The following is a 21,861-nucleotide window of genomic DNA, read 5'->3' on the forward strand; positions in this document are numbered from 1 at the left end:
TTTTGCCTGATCCCTGGCTATGGTACATATTGGTTTATGGTTTCTGACTAGCATCTCACAAACATCGCCCTCTAGTGTTAAATGATGTCCAACCCCTTTGAACGTTCATAATAATAAAAAAAACAGCCTCTATAATGATGTGGTGCACTCCAATCTGAAAATGCTTTTTTTTTGGGCTTCTGTAATTAAGCTGATGGCACCAATGCCAGCGACGGTGATGGATTTGCTCAACTTGCTGCAATTTCCCAGCGACACTCAATAAATCACAGATAATAAATCACAAATGCGTTGCTAGCTCCGCTGTAACTAATCAAACGTACAGCTGGGACACCGTATCTCAACATACTATCTCGGTCCACCAATTAACAACGGGTGCCTTATTAATAACAGGTGCCTAATTAATTACAGGCTTCCAATTAATAATACCATTGACAATGCCTCAGGACTGTTTCAGTGATCATTTTTCAATAACATTCCTCCAAGACAGCAACAAAAATTCTAGATCCAAAGCAAATGTTCTGTTAAAAATGAGGGGTAGAGTATTTTAAAAATACTAATAGTTATTGACAATGCCGTGATAACAATATTACTATAAAGCAAAGTTATTACTATTTTTTTTCATTAAAAACCCACAAAAATTACGCAGTGCACCATTGATGATTCACTGAAAATATTTATCTAAAATTATCAACCGCACACACAATCTAAATTTTGAAAAGAAAAAAATTTGACCGGGAAGAAATTTCTATTGTACCATTCACAACCAATTTAACCATATTTTTCAAATTATCATTGAATTGACAAAAAAAGAAGTTATCAATTTCAATTGAGGGCCAATTATGCAACGTGACCTTTGTCCCCCAATAAAAACCGGACAGGGTTATCCATTGCCATGGTTAGTGGTTACCAACGCATGCAACTGTAAATTCACACAAAAAGAGGAAATTCCAATCAGAAGACTTTGTACGGTGGTTTTTTTTTTTAATTCTAAATGGCTGATATGGAAATTTAAAAAAGAGGAAATCAGCCGATCCGAAGAAAAGTTGCATGCCTGGTTAACCGGAGTATATTGCCCAGCTGACAGTCAAGCCACACTCAAAACAATCGATCCACTTCGTCAGACCTCCAATCACTTGTGCGGAGGTGGTCAAGACAGCAAATCAATACCAAGATTTTTTTTTTCCATTCACGTCTGCTAAAGGGTCCTAACATACATGAAGGTTGATCATGAAAAAACATGGGAGGGGGTGTGGGGGTGTTGGGGTGTCAGGGGAGTTTGCCACTGAGAGTTCATTTTTCCCAGTTCATTGTGGGAGATGGTTGTCAAATTCGCAGCGGGGGACATTGAAAATTTTTTAGTTTTTCCGGTCAGTAGTTTCATAAGCCTATGATTCAAGTAATTTCCCCCTTTCTTTTTATCAATATGGTGCTTCTTGTAAGGCAGCACCAGCAGAACGCTATACCCCACTCTATAACAAGTTAGCTCTAAAGTTGTCTACTGACGCTCGGTCAAATGGGCCATGTTTTGTTGACCGTAAACTTGAGAAAAAAATTAACTCTTCAGGGCTCTTAGTGGCGCACTGCGTTGTGAATCGCCCAAATTCAGAGAGATCTTGGCTGCTAGGGAGAAAGCAAGATTTCTGTGTTTTTGGGTACAACCTGATGTTAACAAACCATTGTCTTATTGAATAAATTGAATACTTTGTATGATTTAAGTCAGTTTGTATGAACTTGGCTTTTCTTGATTCCCAAATTTTACTTTTTTTCCCAGCTAAATTAAAAACAAAATATCAAAAAAATAAAGTCCTCCAAAAGTACTTATTTCAATGTAAAGCACCCCCACCGGCAAAACTTTGGCCTAAAACAGTGCCAGCATTCAGCAAATATGGTCCTAATAGTCATACAATACAGTCAGATATATAACCACACCACTAAGTGTTTCCAGGTTGTTTTATGAATACTTCCTAACTTTTTCTGAGTGGGATGTTTCCCGTATCCTTCATAAGGACATTCCATGATTTCTATGACAAGTAAGATGAACCCTGAATGGATAGTGTAGTGTGTCCTCTGTCCATTATGACCAAGCTGAGTAAATAGTTAAGCAGAGTGACCGATTGGAATCAATAGATCAATCCACTCAGCCCCACCCCCTGACGTTCTCACCAATCACAGTCCAAGGGGGCTGATTTCACGAAACTCGTCTTATCTTGCGACTCATCTTACTTAAGACGAGGCCCCGCTCTAAGATCGATCTTACTTAAGACGCGTCCTCAGACCGATTTTCACTAAACCCATCTTAAGCAAGACGCATCAAAACTACCAATTCGATGGCTGTTTCATGTTTGGTTTTACAGCTTGACGAAACAGTCGTGGAAAAGAAACGCACAAAACTAACTTCCTGCGCGCTTGCATAGAACACAAACTCTCGCCAGAAAACTTACTCCACTCAATCAATTTCACACACAAGGCAAGTCTACACAAGATATGATACAGTCATTCTTGCTCCCTGTTCCATCACTCTATTTTAAATTTAGTCATCTAGGTGTTGGCGTTAAATTAAAATTCTGTAAACAAGCTTTTTTTCAAATTAAAACTGCCCACATATCAGAAATCTTTTCAAATCTGTTTCTACAACAGTGTTCATCCTCGAAACTATAACTCTAGGCCGATACTCATCTTTAACAACAATGATTTCCAGATGATATACAAATTAAAACACACGTAATTAACGAGATTAGACGACCCTCAGACCGATCTTAAGTTAAGAAGAGTTCAGCCGCGTTGCTAAGGAAGTTAGGTGTTGAACGCATCTCAAGTTTGGTGAAATCAATCCTAGGACTAGTCGCAAGTTAAGACAACCCTTCCTAAGCAAGTCTTAGCATTTCGTGAAATCGGCCCCGATTTCGATTGGACCTCTGATCCTGACAAGACTTGGTTAAGATATCTAGCAGAAAGCAGGTCTGGGGTTCGAGTCCCATGTGACCAAGCTTGTTTAGGTTTTTTCCTCAGAACACTCTTTCGGTGAGCATACCACAGTGAAGGGCAAAACCTTAGATTCACAATTCCACTGCAGTGTGATTACACGGAAATGAAGCAAATGGGCAAAAACGGTCTTATTTGCTATCATATAAACTTACTTGCATTCAACTGATAGCAAAAGAAATCACGAAGTTCAAATTGGACGCAGGAAAACAGGGCTGAACCAGAGTTCCATATTTCCCTATCAAACACTTTCATCCAAACCACCTTTTGCACATATCACAGGATTCAGCCTTGGGCAAGTTGACAATACGGGCTTGGATTCATTTCCAAATGGAAAAGAAAAAAACTCAGGCTAAGCTTAGTTTAAAAAACTCGGGATAATCCAAGTCAGGGAGTTGATTTCACAGCTCCAGGGTTGGACCGTCATGTACCAGGCCACATGTGAGCAATCCGTGGGTGGATAGGTCCACCGGACACCCACCAATCAATGCAGAGAGGTCCTGGTTGCTTGGCTCAAGACATGTCCAACTGAGTAAGGTTACACAGATCAGCACCAAGTCCTGCTCTTTTCTCCCCCAAAAATTCAATCTTTTTTTAACAGAGCACTATCTCCCTAGGTGATCTAGAAGTATGCGTGCACGTGAAGACAGTGCGTATAAGTTTCCCCTCGACAAAGATGAAATGGAAATCCGGCACAACAAAGACTCAAAACTCTCCTTTCTTTTCTTTTTTTTTCCTCACAAGCTGCACAGCTAACAGACGTAGCCGCAAGCCACAGATGGTTGTTCTCACAACCCTGCGAGGTATTATATACCCAGCGATATTGATTTCTCTTATCGGACAAATTAATGAAAACTTTTAAGGTTGAAAAGGTGACAAATATAGGTTCACTGATCGACTCGTGTTTCACCCGGCATAGATACACCGGCATGCCGGTGTCTCCTTTTACAGTCTCTCGGACCAGGGTGTTGCTATTGGACTGGAGCCGAAAATCTAATAATTATCAAGTATCGCTGCCATGAGTTGCAAGCTTGCGGATACAGTTTCTTAACTGAAGACGGATATACTCCAAAATATGCGAATGTCTACAAACTGTTTGCCTAAGCTAAATTTTTGCCCCAAATTTCACAGGTAGAGAAAGTCCAGCAAGTTCTAAATACCCCCGTTCATAAATCATGAGTTTACTGACCCGCTACAAAGGTACAGAGAGAAATGTCATTCTGACACGATTGTGACAATAAATATCTTTTTGCAGTTAGGCGTGGTCCTGAAAAGAATGCATAACATTTCAATCTGTATAGTTTCTCTTTTGACACAAACAACGCTTATATTACTGTTCAAAATGCTGAGCTTACACTTTTTAAAGGAACAGAGGATCGTTTGCTCTTTGTGCATTTTCTTGGTTTTCTTTGAAGCAACAAAATTGCTCACAATCTTACGTAGGGTTCATAACCTCTATACTGTTGAAGTTCAACTCAATGGCTACTCTACGTTTTTTGGGGAAAATATGCACAATTTGTTGGGTCTTGCAACTGGATTCTGTTGCTAACACCCGTAAGATCGAAAACATTTCTGATGCAAAAACTTTATAGGCTATTTTGGCACACGGATATCCGCTGGGGAGCAAGTGTCCCCCTTCTCAATAGTTACGCCACTGGTCACTGCTATAAAATTCCACTTGTCTGAACCCTGCAATAGAAGTCACATGTACAGTGACATCTTCAACTGCAGCAGAGAAGACAATAGCAATTCACTGACGTCAGATGACACCACTAACTGACAAAGTAGCCAGTATTTTCTTTCAATCAGTCTTCTGTTTTTCCGTTCCCCACGCTCGGCATCACACCAGACAAACAGTGTACGCGTGAAGCAGCTGGCCACGGTGGCACGTTTGCCTGATTGGACAGGCTGCCGTCAAGTGAGAGAATCGGCATGTTACAGACCCAGAGATGCAAAGGATGTAGTTGCTCTCTCCGCACAATCAAATGCAAAATTCTCTTAATATGCACACATAACCACATAAGACTTATCCTTTTGTATATATATCTTAAATTGATCATTTAGCAAACTGTTATCCCTGAAAATGCACCCCTAAGGAGACATCATGTCGGGAGACTTGGTAGATTGAGGAGACATTTCAATGTCTCCTTAATGTCACAATTTCTATTTAGAGGCAAAAGTTTACTGTTGCGAATAGCAGTGTTGAAGTTGAGTCCATCAAAAGTCATTTCACAAGTCCTCTCGTGCACAAGTCTAGTCTCAAGTCCTTTCACAAGTCCAGTCACAAGTAACAGGATGAACAGTGACAAGTGAATGCTTTTGTAACAGTTCTTTTGAATAGCTAGTGACTTGACTTGAGACTAGAGAACTTATGATGGACTTGTGATGGACTTGTGATGGACTTGATAGACTTGTGATGGACTTGTGATGAACTTGTGATGAACTTGTAATGGACTTGTGATGGACTTGTGATGGACTTGTGATGGACTTGTGATGGACTTGTGATGGATTTGTGATGGACTTATGATGGACTTATGATGGACTTGTCATGGACTTGTCATGGACCTGCAGTGACTTGTGATAGACTCAACTCCCTACAACACTGGTAAATAGGCTAGATCGATTGCTCTAAGGTCCGGAAAATAAATGTACCAAAATTTGTGGGGGTAGGATAAGGGAAAATGGGGTCAGGGGTCATGAAAATTTGAAAATGTGTCAGCACAATCCTATGGGAATGTCTCCCTAAAGGTAGCATTTCCCATAATAATTATCATTGTAGATATCATAAAGACATGATAAATGTTCACTGTGAGTTGTTTTTGTGTAATCTAAATAATGAGCATTTTTGACAACAAGCTACCTTGAGTGGCCATTGGTTTTGTTGTTACTGACTGTTTTTTGTGCTGGAGGGTCACATGTGCCAATACATATTTCTACCAAAGGTACATGGACAGGAAGGCATCCCCCACAGATTACCAGCAGTGACAATATCCCCTTCCCCACAACAAAATAAGCAAGCAATGTTGTCCCAAATAACCAAGAAAACATACATGTTAAATACATCCCCGCCAAGTATCACATGCTAGTGCCCCCCCCCCCCTCCCCCTTGAAAAAGTCTTGGCTACATTAGTATATGACTTGCTTAATGGGGAACACGTACGGAACATGTCTGCACTTTCGGTCGTGTCTATGAGATACAATGACCTGACAACTTGCTGGAATAATCTATATTGATTTACGGACCCCATTACTGCTTTTTCAATCAACCCCCTAAAAGTCTCCATTAGTGGATGACTTTCTTGGCAAAGAGCCAAAAATCCCATCTCAAGACTTCTAGGATGTGTGTTGAAGCATCTGTCTTTTGATTAAGATTTAAGTTTATACTAAGAAAACTCTAGCAAACCAGCCGGAAACCAACGCTGCGCCAGTGAGGGAAAAAAAAACAAAAAAGCTTCTCTTGGATTTTGGCTAAACCACATTGCCGCGGCGGAAATCCCGCTTCCCAACGGTACGGCGTTAAGACTACAAGCAACGGCCCACGAGGGGGCGACGTTGTTTTCTTTCGCACCGGCTAATGGATGGCAGATGTTTTAATTGGTAATGCAACGGAGTGCGGGGCTCAACGCAGGCGCGTAATTACCTTCGCACGACGGAAAACAAATCGCTACGCCTCATATCTCTTCGACGACTCTGTGACAGTCTGTCACGGCCTGAAATTCCCAGAAGGGTTGGTATGATTAGAACTGGGCTAATGCAAAGACTATCGGACGCCTCCCCGATGTTATTTCAACAGATAAAAAATAAAGCTGGACTTGTTTTTTTTCCCCCGTCAGTCCAAGAAGGAGTCTTATCATTGCAAAACTAACGCTGTAATCACCGCTAACACCAGCTGATCAACTCAATCTCCATTCCCCTAAAGGCGTGGACGATATCCGAAGAAAAACAAAACAACCGTCTGCTGTGTTTAGTTTAGCAGTTGGCTGAAATAAGCTCACCAGGCGACAGTATGAAGTGTACCAGGGTTTTGAACAAGCTTTGTAATGTGAGAACAGCGCCCTCTTGTGACAACAGTAGCTCATCAAACAGCCTCACAGCTGTCAGACTTGTTTTAATTACAGATAATGAGGGTGCAACGTCAATCAACATTATTTTTGTTGAAAGATAAAAAAAAAAGAGTCTGTTTGAAAGATAAAACTAAACAGTGGTTAGGTACAGACTTTACAAATTTGTTTAGACTCCCATTTAGACTGTAAATAAACTACTTGTGGTGAGCAAGAAAGATGGCCAGAATTTCATTCTTTACAACCAAAGTATTATTTTTCTCTTCGTCTGTACTTTCTGCATCCTTGTTCAAATATAGGACCCCAAAATCTGGAGGAAAACTTGGCACTATTGCGCTTTTTAGTGATGCACGAACAAGACTGCTTTTTAGTGATGCACTCCTCAAAAACAGGATGATGCATTGTGTCGACATGTATAATGGTACGTATCACACAGGGGGAAAAAAAGATGCACTGTACGTTTCTGTGTTCCACTAACACAAATGGGGTAACTTACAAATGTACTTTTTTTTTGGGCTTACGTGACCGTGGACTATGTACTTTGAGTCTATGGCATTCAGGGGCGGATCCAGTTTTCACTGGGGGGGGGGGGGGGGGGGGGACGTTAGCTGTAATGGAGGGGGTTTTCACAGGTATGTGCTACATTTTTCTGCATGGTTTTCCTATTTTTTTGGCGGTCCATGGAGGGAGGGGGTTTAGACCACCTACCCCCTCTCCCCATAGACACGCCATTGAAATTACCAACTTAATTGTATAACACTCATCATATTTTCGTAAATATGCATAATCACTCAAGAATACCATTATGTCCTTTTCTTTTATGAAATAGCTATTACATTCAACACTTCTTTTGCAGGGGGGAGGGGTTTAGTTACTTGGCCCCCTTTCCCTGTAGATCCGCCACTGAAATTACAAACCTAATTGTATAAAGACTCTTTTGTTCTCATTAACCATATTTAACTTGTCTTTTATACTTCTTTTAACCATTGTAAATTTTCTTTCAAATGATGTAATGAAAACAAAATACGGACAAGGTATTATGAAAGAAAATCTGAAGGTGCACGTATGATGGCAGTACAATATAGACCTGTGAAGTACCAGGTACGCCATCTGAAATTATCACTGTAGTGTGCCATGTCACGTTCCAAAGTGCACCGCATGGAAATGATTACTGAGACCAAACGATCCACACTGGCTCCTTGGGTGATCATGCCTCCATTTTCTCATCACGGCTCAACCCGAGCGACCGTTAGTAATGGTTTGATAGAGTGAACGTGCCTCGCTAGCCATTAATCTTGCCAAAAGGACTAGACTGAGAAAACGACCCCCCAAAAAACAAGCTAAACTGATAGCAGGGGCGACCCGTCATTGTCACGACTAAAAGATGACTCAATCGTGAGGGATTTCTTGGGATATCGCTCTGGACAACGAGAGCTCGGGTCGTAATGTTAGTGACTTGACCAATGATGCGTTTGTGTTTGTGAGACTTGGGGAGAGAGCGTGCAGGGTTGTGTTTTGCGCTTCTTACTTCGCAAAGGTAAAGGTCATCACTCATCAGTCATTCGGATAGCTTATAATGAATTCAGTATTGCACTGCGGAGAGAGTAAATTATATTGAGAGGCTCATCACGTGCATGTATGAATGGAAGACATGTGTCTCTTCGAAAACCTTTGAAATAAAGGTTGCACGACCCCAAGGCTCAATCCAGAACACAAGTGTCGGGGTTTTTTGGGGGGGGGGGGGGGGCCAAAACATTGTTTTGTTACCCAAAATAGTGGGTTCAAAAATGTTGTGCCCCAAATTTAATATGAAAAGCAAGGGAGGATGACACTATCCACTGCTTTTGTTGAGTTTTGTGGGTCGTGTACGCAGAGGCTGCCTTTTTTTGCGAAGTCAAAATTGGGTTCGGTTTTTTTTTTTAAGGGGGGGGGGGGGGGGGGCACTCAATAGAATTTTTTTTGCAGACAAGCTGGAGTGCAACGTGGCAAGAAGCATCAGGTGTTCCTGTAAATTGGACGTCACTGTTCACAAGACAAACAGCTATTTTTAGATTCTGGCTAAACAACAAGTCATTAGCGATGCAAAAAGGCACAGTGGAGGTACATGTAAATTATAAATACATCCAGGGTTGTTTTTTTTGGGGGGGGGGTGGGTTGAGAATTCACGAGAGCTTGCATGATCTGTCGATGGTCGAATGTGCTTGATGCGACCAACGTAAATGTACCATGCACGAGGATACAAAGATTTAAAGCCTCAGTCCATCATTTGCAGCTTTCCAAAAAGTAGCTGACGTAATTATTATTGAAAAGCAAGGTTTAAAGATAGTAATGGGACTAAACTCCATGTGAAATTAGTCTTTCTGGCAAGCTGTTATTTTGAAGAAATTAATTAAAGAAGGCCTTTCCAACGATGCATCTATATAGACGCATCGTTGGAAATTTCCGTTAGTAGATCGTTTTTTTATTTGGCGAAGCATGCGCTAGCATTGACACGACACATGCGGGCGCATGGTTGCTATAATTTGTCGGTTCGGTCTGCGACATCGCGTAGCTGCTATCGGCTCAGTGAGAAACATGTCTTGGACGATGAATTCGGGCCCAAATCAAAACATATCTCAGCAACTTTTGATTTGAAATTGAGATCCTAGAATATAGTTTTCTTGGAATATAAAGCATTCACTGAACTGAAACATCATCATGGTTAGTTGTGCAGCACCCTTCGTTCGATTTTGAACACCTTTGTTTCTTCAAACGAACATAATGCAAAATTACAATTGATGGACGCTACCTTTAATGCAGCATGTCTACAACTGTCATGAAAATGGTAATCGTTGCAAAAATGCACAAGTACCATAGGCTATTAGTGAGCAGGGTAGGAGGAGAGAGAGCCAATGTCACCAGGGAAACAGTGTGATGGCCTCCAACACGAATGAAATGATTGCAAGAATGTTTTGCACAAGCCAGGGTTCGAAATTAGCGGTAGCCCACTAGCCAAATGTGAGTCAAAACAGTGGCGGGCTAGTCAAACTATTTCTTAAGTAGCCCGGCTGGGGAGTAAAAAAATATTGGATACGACAAAGATGAAAGGACAGGAAGAAATACATCATTAAATTCAGAAAGCAAACCTGTATCAATTTGTGTCTAATTTAATCAACTGTTTTAAAGGATTAGATGTGTTTATTAAAAACACTGACAAAATTGCGACAGAATTGAGCCTGAAAGTACGCCATTTTGTATTTGAGCTAAAAAAAAAAAACCAACAACAACATGCGGACTAGTGAAAATGCCCGCGGGCTAGTTAAGAGTCTGTTTCAGTAGCCCGGTTGGCTAGTGAAAAAAAAAGTTATGGTCGAACTTTGCAATCCTTATCAGAATTGTGCCATCTAGTGCTTTGGGTGTGGACAGAGGGCCAGGAGTTCGATTCCAGCAGGCTGCTGCTGGCCATGCTTTGTGTCCATGGCAAGCAACATCATCCCTATATGCCTCTCTCACGACCCAGGAGTATAAATGGGTACCAGCATTAGCTGGGAGTAATACATATATTCACCAGTCGGCCATATTGAATTCAAAGAGAGGTAAACCTTTCATTTTACGCGTAGAATTAAGTGAAAGCAATGAAATAAAAGTTCATTCCAAAGTAATACCAGGCTGCTCTGATGAATAATTTAAAATTTGTGATGAAACATACCACAACGTTTTAAGCCACATTTTAAAAAAAATTGTGAAAGTGAGGCTTGGAACGCACTCCTTTCAAAAAATAGTCTGGCACCATCCCATTCAACAGTGTACAATTTATAAAAACAGATTCAGGGAACACGATCAAAAATGGCTTCCTCATAAAAAAAGGTTTATCTGCGATGGACTTGAATCCCATCCAGAGGGAATAGACATGTTCCCAGGCTTGGGACAGACAGTGGAATATAACCACGGACAGCTCAGTTGGTAAGACACTGGTATTGCTTTCTAGAGGTCACAGGCACAAATCCCCCCTCAGTTTTTTTTTTGTCTTCATGTTTCAGTCAATTGAAAGTTGAAATTTTGTTTAACTTCTAGGTTATGGGGGGAAAAAAAAGGTAAATGGGCTTGATTCTTTGCCTAGAAGTTAAATGCCAAAGTGATGCCTGGCATTCAAAATTTGTCACATGTTACACAATGATATTTGAAAAAAAATGGAAGGTCATGAAAATCTGAATGCCATACCTGGAGAAGGTATCGCCATCGATTATAATAATAATAATAAGTATTACTCTTTTCGCCCCAATAGGGTGACTTTCCCATAGACTTGTGCACAAACCTAAACTGTCACCTAACCCAAGTTTACCTTATGTTTTTTCCACAAAATTTAGTATTTATACTAATTGGACCATGAGGAATCGATCTAGATGGTTAGCGACAGCAAAATTCCTTGTCCTAAGGGTCGTTTTCATAAAAGGGCGACAGTTATTTTGTCGCCTCAATAAGGTGTATCGCCCTATTGTGGACGGAGTTCGCAAAACCTGTCACCCTCTTACAGTAATAGTAGTAATAATAATAATTGTAATGACACAAAACAAAAATGGCCACAACTGCTCTTTAACTGTACCTCGTTTTATAACATTAGACCACATGTAATGTAGTATTCATGACCAACTAATACAGATGAGTAATTCATGTAAAACCATCCGGGGGAAAAAATTGCTCTTCAAAAAGCACTTTAAAGTACAAGTACCTTTACATGTATGTATCTGCCCACAAAAAAAATGGTTCAAGGCAACCATGAATAATAAATAAATGCCATAACTACGGGATGGTGCACAATCCTTAACAGATATTCCAACTATTTCCCAAAAACAGAACTCTAGATATTACACAAGTGGCACTCTATAGTTCCTTTTGCTTAATTTCAAGCAATGAAATTAAAAAAAAGAACGTGTTGCTTTTTGACAATAATTCAGGACCGGGTAGTTCCTTTGAGCACCCTCATGGACTGCACATACACATCAAAACAACTTGATCGCGGATTGTCAAGTGCTTTTCCTATGGCACTTCACAGTTCAGATAACAGACAAGGTTTTTTTTTATTACACAATTTTAAAGAAACATCCCCACACTTGTATTTTCCAAAAAAATGAAGAGCTGACCGTCACTGCACAAAAGACGGGACAAGCAATTTGAACACAGTGGAAGATAATTCGATATTTAAAAAAAAAAAGCACTCAAAATTGATATATTGCAATGAAAAAAAGGGTTCCCCCGCAAATCAACTTAAGACTCATTTCATGTCCATGATTGAATGAAAGCATTCCGGAATCTCTTTCAATGAATTCCAAATTCAATCTCGGAGGGCTGAAATCAAATGCAGGCATCAGCCAACTGAACAAAGCCTGACTTATGTCAACGGCCTTTCCGAGTTCTTTCTATCGTGGTTCGTTATCAACAGGTCTTTTTGGCTGTTTATGTGTCAGTCTGTCTTTCCCCCTCTGTGACAATAAACAGGAGACAGGCCAGTCCCTCGGAAGGACGTGTTCTTTATTTATTCATTTTACAACCGTGTATTTACGTGTTCACAATCTCTCAACTATCTTGAATTTATGCCGTCTATCTACGGAGCCTCGGAGCACGTTTTCAATCACGATGAAAATGCATGAAGCGTGTTGCAACTTCTAGAGGGACCGAGTCCCTCAGGTTGTGGAATTATACAGTAAAAAAATCTTATCACCCTCTCTGTTTTTTGTGTGTTGTTTCTAAAACCTTAAGAAGCCATCTTGATATCATCGTATAGGTAACCACAGGGCCCCGAACGACGCCCCAGTCAGTTCAGACCACAGTCAGTACTCCAGGCCTACCTGTTTACGCTAGTAAGCAGCCCAGGTCCCAGACCTGGGCAAATCAAATAGGCTGTAACGATCCACGCAACGTTAATTGAGATTTGGCGGGGCCCCTATCGGGTTCCCCCACGGCAGACAAATTAAAGGAGGGGAAAAGGCGCGAGGTTCCTGGCAGCCTGGCCCTCTAGAGGGAGTCTGCCCGGTAATCAGTCGCGGCTTTAGAACGCTGGGCCACGGTCCGGACGCTAATGCTCTGAACGATGGGATACAGCGATAACAGATCCACCATATGTTGATTTGAAATTGGCATTTGATAATCTTCTCTCTCCCCCTAGTATTTGGCCCAGAGGAAGGCCAACGTACTTATCTCTATCTTGCATTGGGTCTCTGAATATTTTTTGTTATTATCTTTTCAATTTGCATTATCTAATGGAAAACAGGATCTGGATAAACGCATTGCTAGATTACGGTAAAAAAAAAAAATTTCTCCCTGACAGCCTGTTTATTTCCACTGCTTTTAAAATCATAATTTACATGCTCACTGATTTAAACTACACGTGTAAGATTTAAAATAAGATCAATAAATCTGCAATCTTATTGCAGATTTGTTTTCTTAATCTAGAACGAATGTGAAAAAAATAATACATCAATTAAAGAAGAGAAAACTACATCAACACAATTGATGTAGTTTTACTTTTAGTTTGTTTTACGTTAATTTGTGGTTACACAAGCCGCTTTTATAGGGTCAAGCTCGTTTCAGAAATAACACCTGATCGGGAACGCAGCTATTTCCACGGAAGTTAAATGTTGTGTTCAATTCCTTTACTTTGAGAAAATCTTCAAAAAACCCAAACCTCTTTATATTAAAAACATTTCCAATCTCAAGAAGATGAACCTCTCTGTAAACTATTAAGAAGCACTTTTCTCCCCTGAGGCACTGAAACAAACAAGACAGAAATGGCCACAAGCTAAATGCAAGTTTAAGCAACACGAGTGCCGAGGAATTAGGGCGGGCAAGTCCAGGTTTGTTTTTCTAGGGTACGAGAATGATTTGATATTGCCCAAATGAAGTGGGACGAGGGTAGAAGAGAACGAGTAGATGGAACCAAAACCCTGCGACGCTAATCACATTAATTACCAGCACAAGAAACAAACTCGCGATGAAATGGACCGGGCAGAGGGTCCCCCCGCGGAGTCGCCAATAAAATTGGTTTCTTTGGGGACTTGCGTCACCTGAAGGGTTTTTTTTTTGCCGGGTAATCGTGTGACCATTGATTTGTGCCGTGAGAGGAAACGGCATAGAAGTGGGTCAGTGCAGTTGAAGGTCTATATTTTTTTTTTTTTTTTTTTTTTTTTTTTTCTCCCTTCTCGGATTGCTGAATTGTCTGGAGGAGTGAGTACTGCTGTAGGCCAATCGGGCAATAATTTCTTGACTGTGGCGATTAATCTTGTTACGGTTTTTCTCTCTCTCTCTTGAAGAAAAAGGAAGGAAATTAAATGCGACGGAATATCACTGCAGGGAGAAATTTGTTCCGGATAATAACAAACTCAGTCTGGAGGTTATTGCAGTTCCTCGGGAAAATTAATCGAAGACTTTTGGGCTGAACGTTGGAGACCACTGCCTATCCAACTCATCTGCCTGCACTTTGATAAGAAATCGTACTTTCCTTCAACTGATGGGAATTTAATAGTTATAAAAGGGAAGATGCATCATTTGCAAACATCAAAAAACGAAATGATCAAATTATCATGAAATATCTTATTAGATTGTTAGGGAATGACAGTCCAAAGCATCCTGTAAATCATGGCTCCTGGTGTGCTGTCATTTTCAAGAAAAATTGTATTTTTCCAACGCTGGTCGGCTGACCAGCGTTGGAGAAAACTGCTCCTAATTTGTCATATTTAGTTATTCCGCATTTTCTTTGCAATTGATTACACACCTGTGAAGGGGTGCAAGCCTTCTAGACTGATTCTCTTACCTTACAATTCCCCAAAGTCTATAAATTGCTCAGTTTCATCTTACGTGGGTCAGGGAACCAGCCTACAAAAACATGGTTGGTTTTCTTGGATTTTCCAGCATCTCCGAACCCAAAACATGAAACAAGTCAGTTTAACAATATTTGCTGTAACATACTAATCCTCCAAATCCATTTATTTCTGAAAATTGCAGCAAAAGCAAATGTTGTACAGTCCCTTTAATATGGTACATGCTGACATGATGTGTCCACGAGTAAATATGATTTTTTTTATCAAGTACACTAATGTATTGTTCCTTTTTTTCGGTTACGGTTTCAATTCATCAAATGGTTGATTTATTATTATGCTGACATTAGTGACTGACACAGGAAGTTTCAATGACTGCCCACTCATTCAGTCAACTTTCACAAACATTGGTCTTTAATTCAGTAAAACTAGTAAATTTAAGTAAAACTAGCCTCCTTAGTGATCCATGCAGCGTTCCATTTCCCTCAGCTAAGCCTTGGGAAAACAGTATGCTCCCTTGATCACCCTGGGAGGCTACTTGTACTACGCCACGAGTTTCAATATTATGCTACATGCATGAAACATAGAGGGCGCTGCTTGCATCTCGTGAAGAGACCCAAATGACCGCTGTACTGGGAAACACTGCCACAGTGAATTTACCATCACTTTTGGGACTGTTATGATGTTAATTGTGCGGTGTAACAAAATTCTACTCTTTCAAGGTTGTTTGTGTAAAAAATGTCTGGAAGCTTGTGTGCCCTACGGTAAGCAATTACTGGTAAGCCGTGCAAAGTCATTTAAATTTTGGCCCCAAAAATATTTTTTGCCAATTTCTTTGACAGTTCAACAAAAACCTTGTTGCCGGCTTTTCAATGTTTGTACAAGAAATCTTGTTTCTTGAACCACTAAGGTAAACTCCCCTCCTTTTTGGGGGTCCAAATAATAACAAATTTCCACATCGCATGTCGTAATCTGATTACCGAGAGACATTAATTCAAATTACATTATCAAGCAAAAAACACAACCGTCAAAATATTCTCATTTCCGTTGGATTTATGAAGCCCTTGGCACGACTCCGGTCTGCAGCAAGACACACAACTGCAGCTCTGAGGTTTTGTAATTAAGGAAATTGAAAGACTTTGGGACATAAAAAAAAAATGAGAAGCAGTATAGTGGGCGGATTTAATTTGGATATTACGGCCGGCAAGGTTCTGAGCCCTGACGCAAACAGAAAGTAAGTCCGGATTTGTAGTCACTGAGTGTCGGATCCCTGGAAGCTCTCTGCTGGGACGTCAGTTAACCGTGCAAGGCACGCCGTAAAAAAACAGCGTCTACAAGTCCCACAATGCATTGTGTCATACTTACTACATAAAAAAACACCTTAAATAAATGGAAAATAAAGAAAAACACAGGCATTGCCGAGTGAATATAAAAATTCATATCAAAGCTTTAAAAGCACACGAGAGTCATCGTTTCACAATCCATTCTTATAGCAAAGTTTTGAAGGATCTGTCCTGCGACAAGGAAGAACAAAAGGGGGAGGTGGGTATTAAGATCTAAAAACCAGAAATTGCCCTTTGTGGGAATTCTCCTCTTTAGAAGCACCATGGAACATTTACAATGACCAGGAAATGTACAAAATCCTTGCTCAAAGAGAAGATAAGACTGGTACCAAATACCCTGTGAATTATTCCACCTAAAATGATATCATTCGGATGAACAATCATTGAGTGTGGTTTAAGAACATGTGCCCGTAATGAGGGCAGTTTTTACATGCGTTAGCAAAGGAAGCCAGTTACTAGACCTCAAAATTTGTGCTTATATGTTTTCTCTGTTTTCTCAAAATGTATAATAATAATTTGGGAGGCTAATCATCCTTACTCGCAGCCGAGAAGCTGAATTGCGAAGGACGCGGCTACAACGTGGTCGGGCCGCTGGCATGTAAAGGTGCCTATGGCAGCTAGCCACATCGACCCATATATGACCAGGAGCACAGCCAGAGATTGAAAGTGTTTGATTTTTCCGGAGGGAGGAAAACTGGAGGGCTGGGAGAAAAATCCTCATGGCACAGGAGAGAACCAACTCACAACTCCACTCACATATGGTCCTAGCCGGGAACGAACCAGGGCCACAGTGGTGAGAGGCGATCTCTTTATGCCACCCACGCCACCCACATTATTGTATCCATTGAGCTGAAACTTCAACAAATTACTTGTAATGCACCCTTCTTAAGATTGTGAGCAATTAAAAAAAACCCAGCAAATGTCCTATGTACCTTTAAAGGGAAGATACAACATTTGCAAACATCACAAAATGAAATGATCAAAGTATCACGAAATACCCGACTCACTGGATTGTTAGGGAATGAAAGTCTAAAGCATCCTGTAAGATCTTGGCTCCTGGTGTGCTGACAATGCCAAGAAAACTTGCATTTTCCAAAGCTGGTCGGCCGACCAGTGTTGGAGAAAACTGACTTTTTTTCAAAAACTGCTACTAATATTTCCTTATTAGTTATTGCCCATTTTCTTTGTAATTGATTACACACCTGTGAAGGGGTACAAGTCTCCTGGACTGATTCTCTGACCTTTAAATTCCCCAAAGTATATAAATTGCTCCGACTCATCTTAAATGGGGTCAGGGAACCAGACTACAAGATAACGATTTATATTTCCTTGGTTTTTCCATCATATACAAACCCAAAATGTGAAAAAAGTAATTTTAACAATATTTGTTTTAACATACCGATCCTCCAAATTTATTTATTTCTGAAAATTGCAGCAAAAGCAAATGTTGTGCATTCTCTTTAAAGCATCCTTACAACAAGCTTCTGGATTCTCCCTCTCCCTAAACACAGTCAAACAGCCCCGACAACATCATCCTCTGTGACAAATACACAGTTTGTTTTCAAAACCAGATGCAAAGCACTCCCAACTCTTCAAGTGTATCCGGCAGCGCCAAGTGTCGTCTTCACGAACCCGGACATGACGTCGGTTTTTCAAAAATACCCAAACGCTGCCACTCTCGCGGACCCTAATGCAGCTAGCAGGGTGATTTACCGTTTCTTAATCACTCAGTGCCAGTTCCATTACACAAGCCGGGGCCTAATTTATGGCTGGCGTCACTTATCAGAGAGCGGTGCCATTTTTCACAAGTGAGCAGTGAAAGCTCCGGATATGCATCTCCCCCTCCACCCCCCCCCCCCCCCCACCAAAACACTCATTGAGTGTCCAGAGAATGGTGGTGTGCTTGTACAAGCAGTTGAATTACAGAGTTGTGATGACAACGCAAAGTAACTACTAATATTTAGACCAATTCTTGTTGCAGACGTTTCGCAACTGAAACAGTATATCGCCCTCCTTTCTGTGGAGCCAAGCCAAATGATTAAACACATATATCGCCCTGCAGGCCACATAACACTTGTGCGTGTCTGTTCAGCTTCAAGCTGTAACAAACAGGCCCTGTCTACGGATACTAAGGATTGCATTATCATGTACAGAAACACAGATTGAAAATGGACCAGTACTGACATCACAGACACTATGGGCAAATTTCACAAACAGAAATTTCAGCTCAGAAAATATTCGCTTAGTGTCTAGTTAGTGAAAGCAGGTTACCGGCTAAAATGTGCATTAATACAAGTCTTCAAATCTGTTGAAGCAGCGCCTATGGACACATGTAGACCAATCCGGTCATGCTATCAATTCTATCACGAAGGCCCCCTTCAATGGCGAAAGCATTGTGCTAGCTATTGTTCAGATAATCCGTCACGGGGCAGTTGTTTTGTACAATAGCATGTACAATGGTTTCTCCATATTGAACGGGGCCTCGTGAGCACTCAGCAATCAAGGGCCGGGATTCGTCCATACATGCATGTACCAAACACGCAGCATAAAGCAACCCTGCAACTATCATATCCCTGGCAAAAAAAAAAAACCTGTGCATGTCTCATACAGTTGAAGCAACAATTAGTGGGGTGTACTTTTCACAAATCAAATTTGGCGCATGCAATTGAAAAAGGCACCGAAACAAATTCAACAGTGTTCATAAAAAAAACGTGATCAATGAAAAAAATGGAGTGACAGTGCAACGAGGAATCCCTTTGAAAATACGTGCACGAGCGCACACATGCTATTTATTCACCAGCAGGGGGAAAAAAGGGCAAATTTCTCCTCTCTGTCCACTGTGCATACAGTGAAATCAATTTCATAATCAGTGGATCTCTTCAACAAACTGATCCGTCAAAGTGATAATGAGTTCATGTAGATGTGGGCTGTGGAATTATTAATGAGGGAGTCTGATTAAATTACGATCGTGGTCAGTGTACATTTCAAGCATGCATGACATTTTTTTTCCCAAAGGATTCTCCTCTTTATTTGCCATGAGAATATTTGGACATTTTCTATGTTTGCACACTTGCTTTCCAAAAAAATTAAGCCCTTTGAAGCATTGATGACAACAACAGCTACATGTAACTTTTAAGTACTTGGTACAAAAGAAAGAAAAGATACTGATTTTTTAAAAAAAAATTGGGGGGGGTCCAAAAAATCACAGTACCCTCACAGTGACACATCAATAACTTCAGTTTTCTACAACTCCATGAAATGTTACAAGTACTTTATGGCTGGTTTTCCCATAACACATGATGCACACACTTGCATGCAGACAATATGCAGATGGGAACCATTGACCGCAGCTAAGCGTGAACACTAGAGGCTTACAGACACGTAGGAATATTGGTACCGGTAATTACCGGGAAACAAACCAACCGATTTAATGAGAAAAACCATGCTCAAAGTGAAGATAGGACTGGTATCAAATACCAAACATTCATACCGGATGTGATTTCTGTTTCATTGCGGACCATGTGGACGAAATTTTGAGCGTCGCATAATGCAATCCGACCGTTCGTGATTCGAAATGGAGGCTGAGCAAGTGACGGGAAGTGTAAATTTACAACACAGATAAGTTTTACAGAATTTCCAACATTATTACGCTTTTCAACGAAAAAAAAAAAAATCTCTAAACTGGAATAAAAGAGTAATGAATCAGCCTTAACGGCCGTTTCAAACCTAGCAGAGTCATGACCGTGATGACGTGCAGGTCACAGGTCACGCAAAATCCAACCAATCAGAGCGTGAATTCATCAGAGTATCCCAGCGTCCTGTTTGCAGGGCGGGGGGTACAAGCGAAGAGTGTTACTTCATGGTGTCACTGACGATATTGTGTAACAGGCTGAATGAGAATCATGTCTGGAGTGCTGATTCAGAGATTTTACACGAGACTATAAACGTGAAATGGCAATTTTAGAATCGGAGGTGCAACCAATAAAAGCCATTTTTGAGACCAAACAAAAATATGATTTGTTTTCTCAAATGTATAGTATCCACTGAGCTGAAACTTCCAAAATGTTAGTCGTTTTGCACCCTACTAATTTTTTGAGCAATTTGGTCAAACCGGAAAAAAATGCACAAAAACAAATGATCCTATGTACATACGTTTTATAAGGCTCTCTTTTTTTGTAAATGCCTTACAACATGTACATGTCGTTTGTTGGATAATGTGGCAAAAATCACGGATAATAATGAGTTTACCATAAGTTGGAGTTCGGTCACATTTTCTGATGATGTAAGCAAGCCATTTTGGCAAAAGACAAAATTTGCGGGCCACGAGCGAACCATTTAATTAAAACAGTGTTAATGCGCACACTACTTGTGTCCTTTCCGCTGATTGGCTGAAGAGGTTCATTAGCCTTTTCAGTGTTGAGAAATCCATTTTACATAAGGGGGTTGGAACGCCACAGGGGAAATCTAGATTCTGAATCAGTAATCCCTCCCCTGGAAAAGTAAAAGCCCTCAGAGTGTAATCTGCATATATATACATGTATATATGGAGACAAATAATCATTTAAATTGAATTGTGAGCAGTAAGGAAATGAGAGGCACTCAAGAGGTCTCAGAGAGGATACTTTGAAGAAGACGAAGATTGGTTTGAGAAAGAACAAAGATAACTTGGCAACACAGTTTCTCCAATTAATCAGGCCACTTCAAACACAGCATCTTCCAGTAAATATGCCCAATTCAGCAATCCAGAAGATTAGCTTCTGCGTTTCCATGAAATTCATTAGAAGAAATACTTCTTGTCGTTGTTTCATAATTTTTTTTTCTTCTGATTTCCGGTATATCACAGAATTTAATTTCCCCTGACAGAACGGCGGAAATTATCAACTTCTTTAATTTCTAAGTTTTTATGCAGTAGCTTAATTTCCCTGGTTGTCAATTTGAATTGTAAAGTTTCCTGTAAGTACGCAAAGGGACTGAGGGGAGACTTTGAGAATATTCTTTTCGGTTTTGGCTCAGCAAGTTTCAATTTCCACAAACCTTCCCGTGAAATCTGTCTGTAGGTTGCGCTTCAGATTTAGATGTCATTGAAAAAAAAAGCCAATAACTTTTAAAGACCTACAACATCTTGCTGTCTTTCACAGTTAAATATTAGCAATTCTGGCAAAAAAAACCAACATTTGCCTGAGACAATAAAAAGAAAGAGCAGTGACGAGCTTAAGCTAAAAAAAAAAAAAAGAAGCTTCACATGATGGTCCACTGAAGATAATCTTTGTGAAAACATGGATACTATCAATTGTATTTTAATACAAACTAAGGCCAAAAAAAAAGTCTTCGGTTTCTGGTATGGAGCTTGCCCAAAAAGTGGTGCGGCGACACGGCTTTTTTTTTTTTTTTACCTGATTTTGTTTTGCTTCAAATGTCAGCTGATGACTGCAAATGGTGCCCGACTAAACTTAGTGCAAATATATGGGAGTCCAGAGAGGCCACATAAAGCTTATTCTCGACCATAACCCAATCTAAAAACACATTAAAATTGTGCAGCAGCAGGATTCCAGTCAAACCAGTGAGTTTGGCGGTTTTGAGATATCATCTTTCATTGAAAAAAAACCTTTTTCATTTTGCCGACGCGCATGGCTACGGCAACGCGCGCGCATACCAGAAACCGGAGACTTTTTTTTTGGGGTCTAA

General features: G+C 40.4%; 1 protein-coding gene across 1 annotated transcript in view; it reads right to left on the reverse strand.

Moving 5' to 3' along the window:
* LOC119726425 (calcium/calmodulin-dependent protein kinase type 1-like) overlaps positions 1-21,861 on the reverse strand; it is a 102,821-nt gene that overhangs the window by 419 nt on the left and 80,541 nt on the right. The window lies entirely within an intron of this gene.

Source organism: Patiria miniata, unplaced genomic scaffold, assembly GCF_015706575.1.
Source record: "Patiria miniata isolate m_02_andy unplaced genomic scaffold, ASM1570657v1 HiC_scaffold_2, whole genome shotgun sequence".
NCBI lineage: Eukaryota > Metazoa > Echinodermata > Asteroidea > Valvatida > Asterinidae > Patiria > Patiria miniata.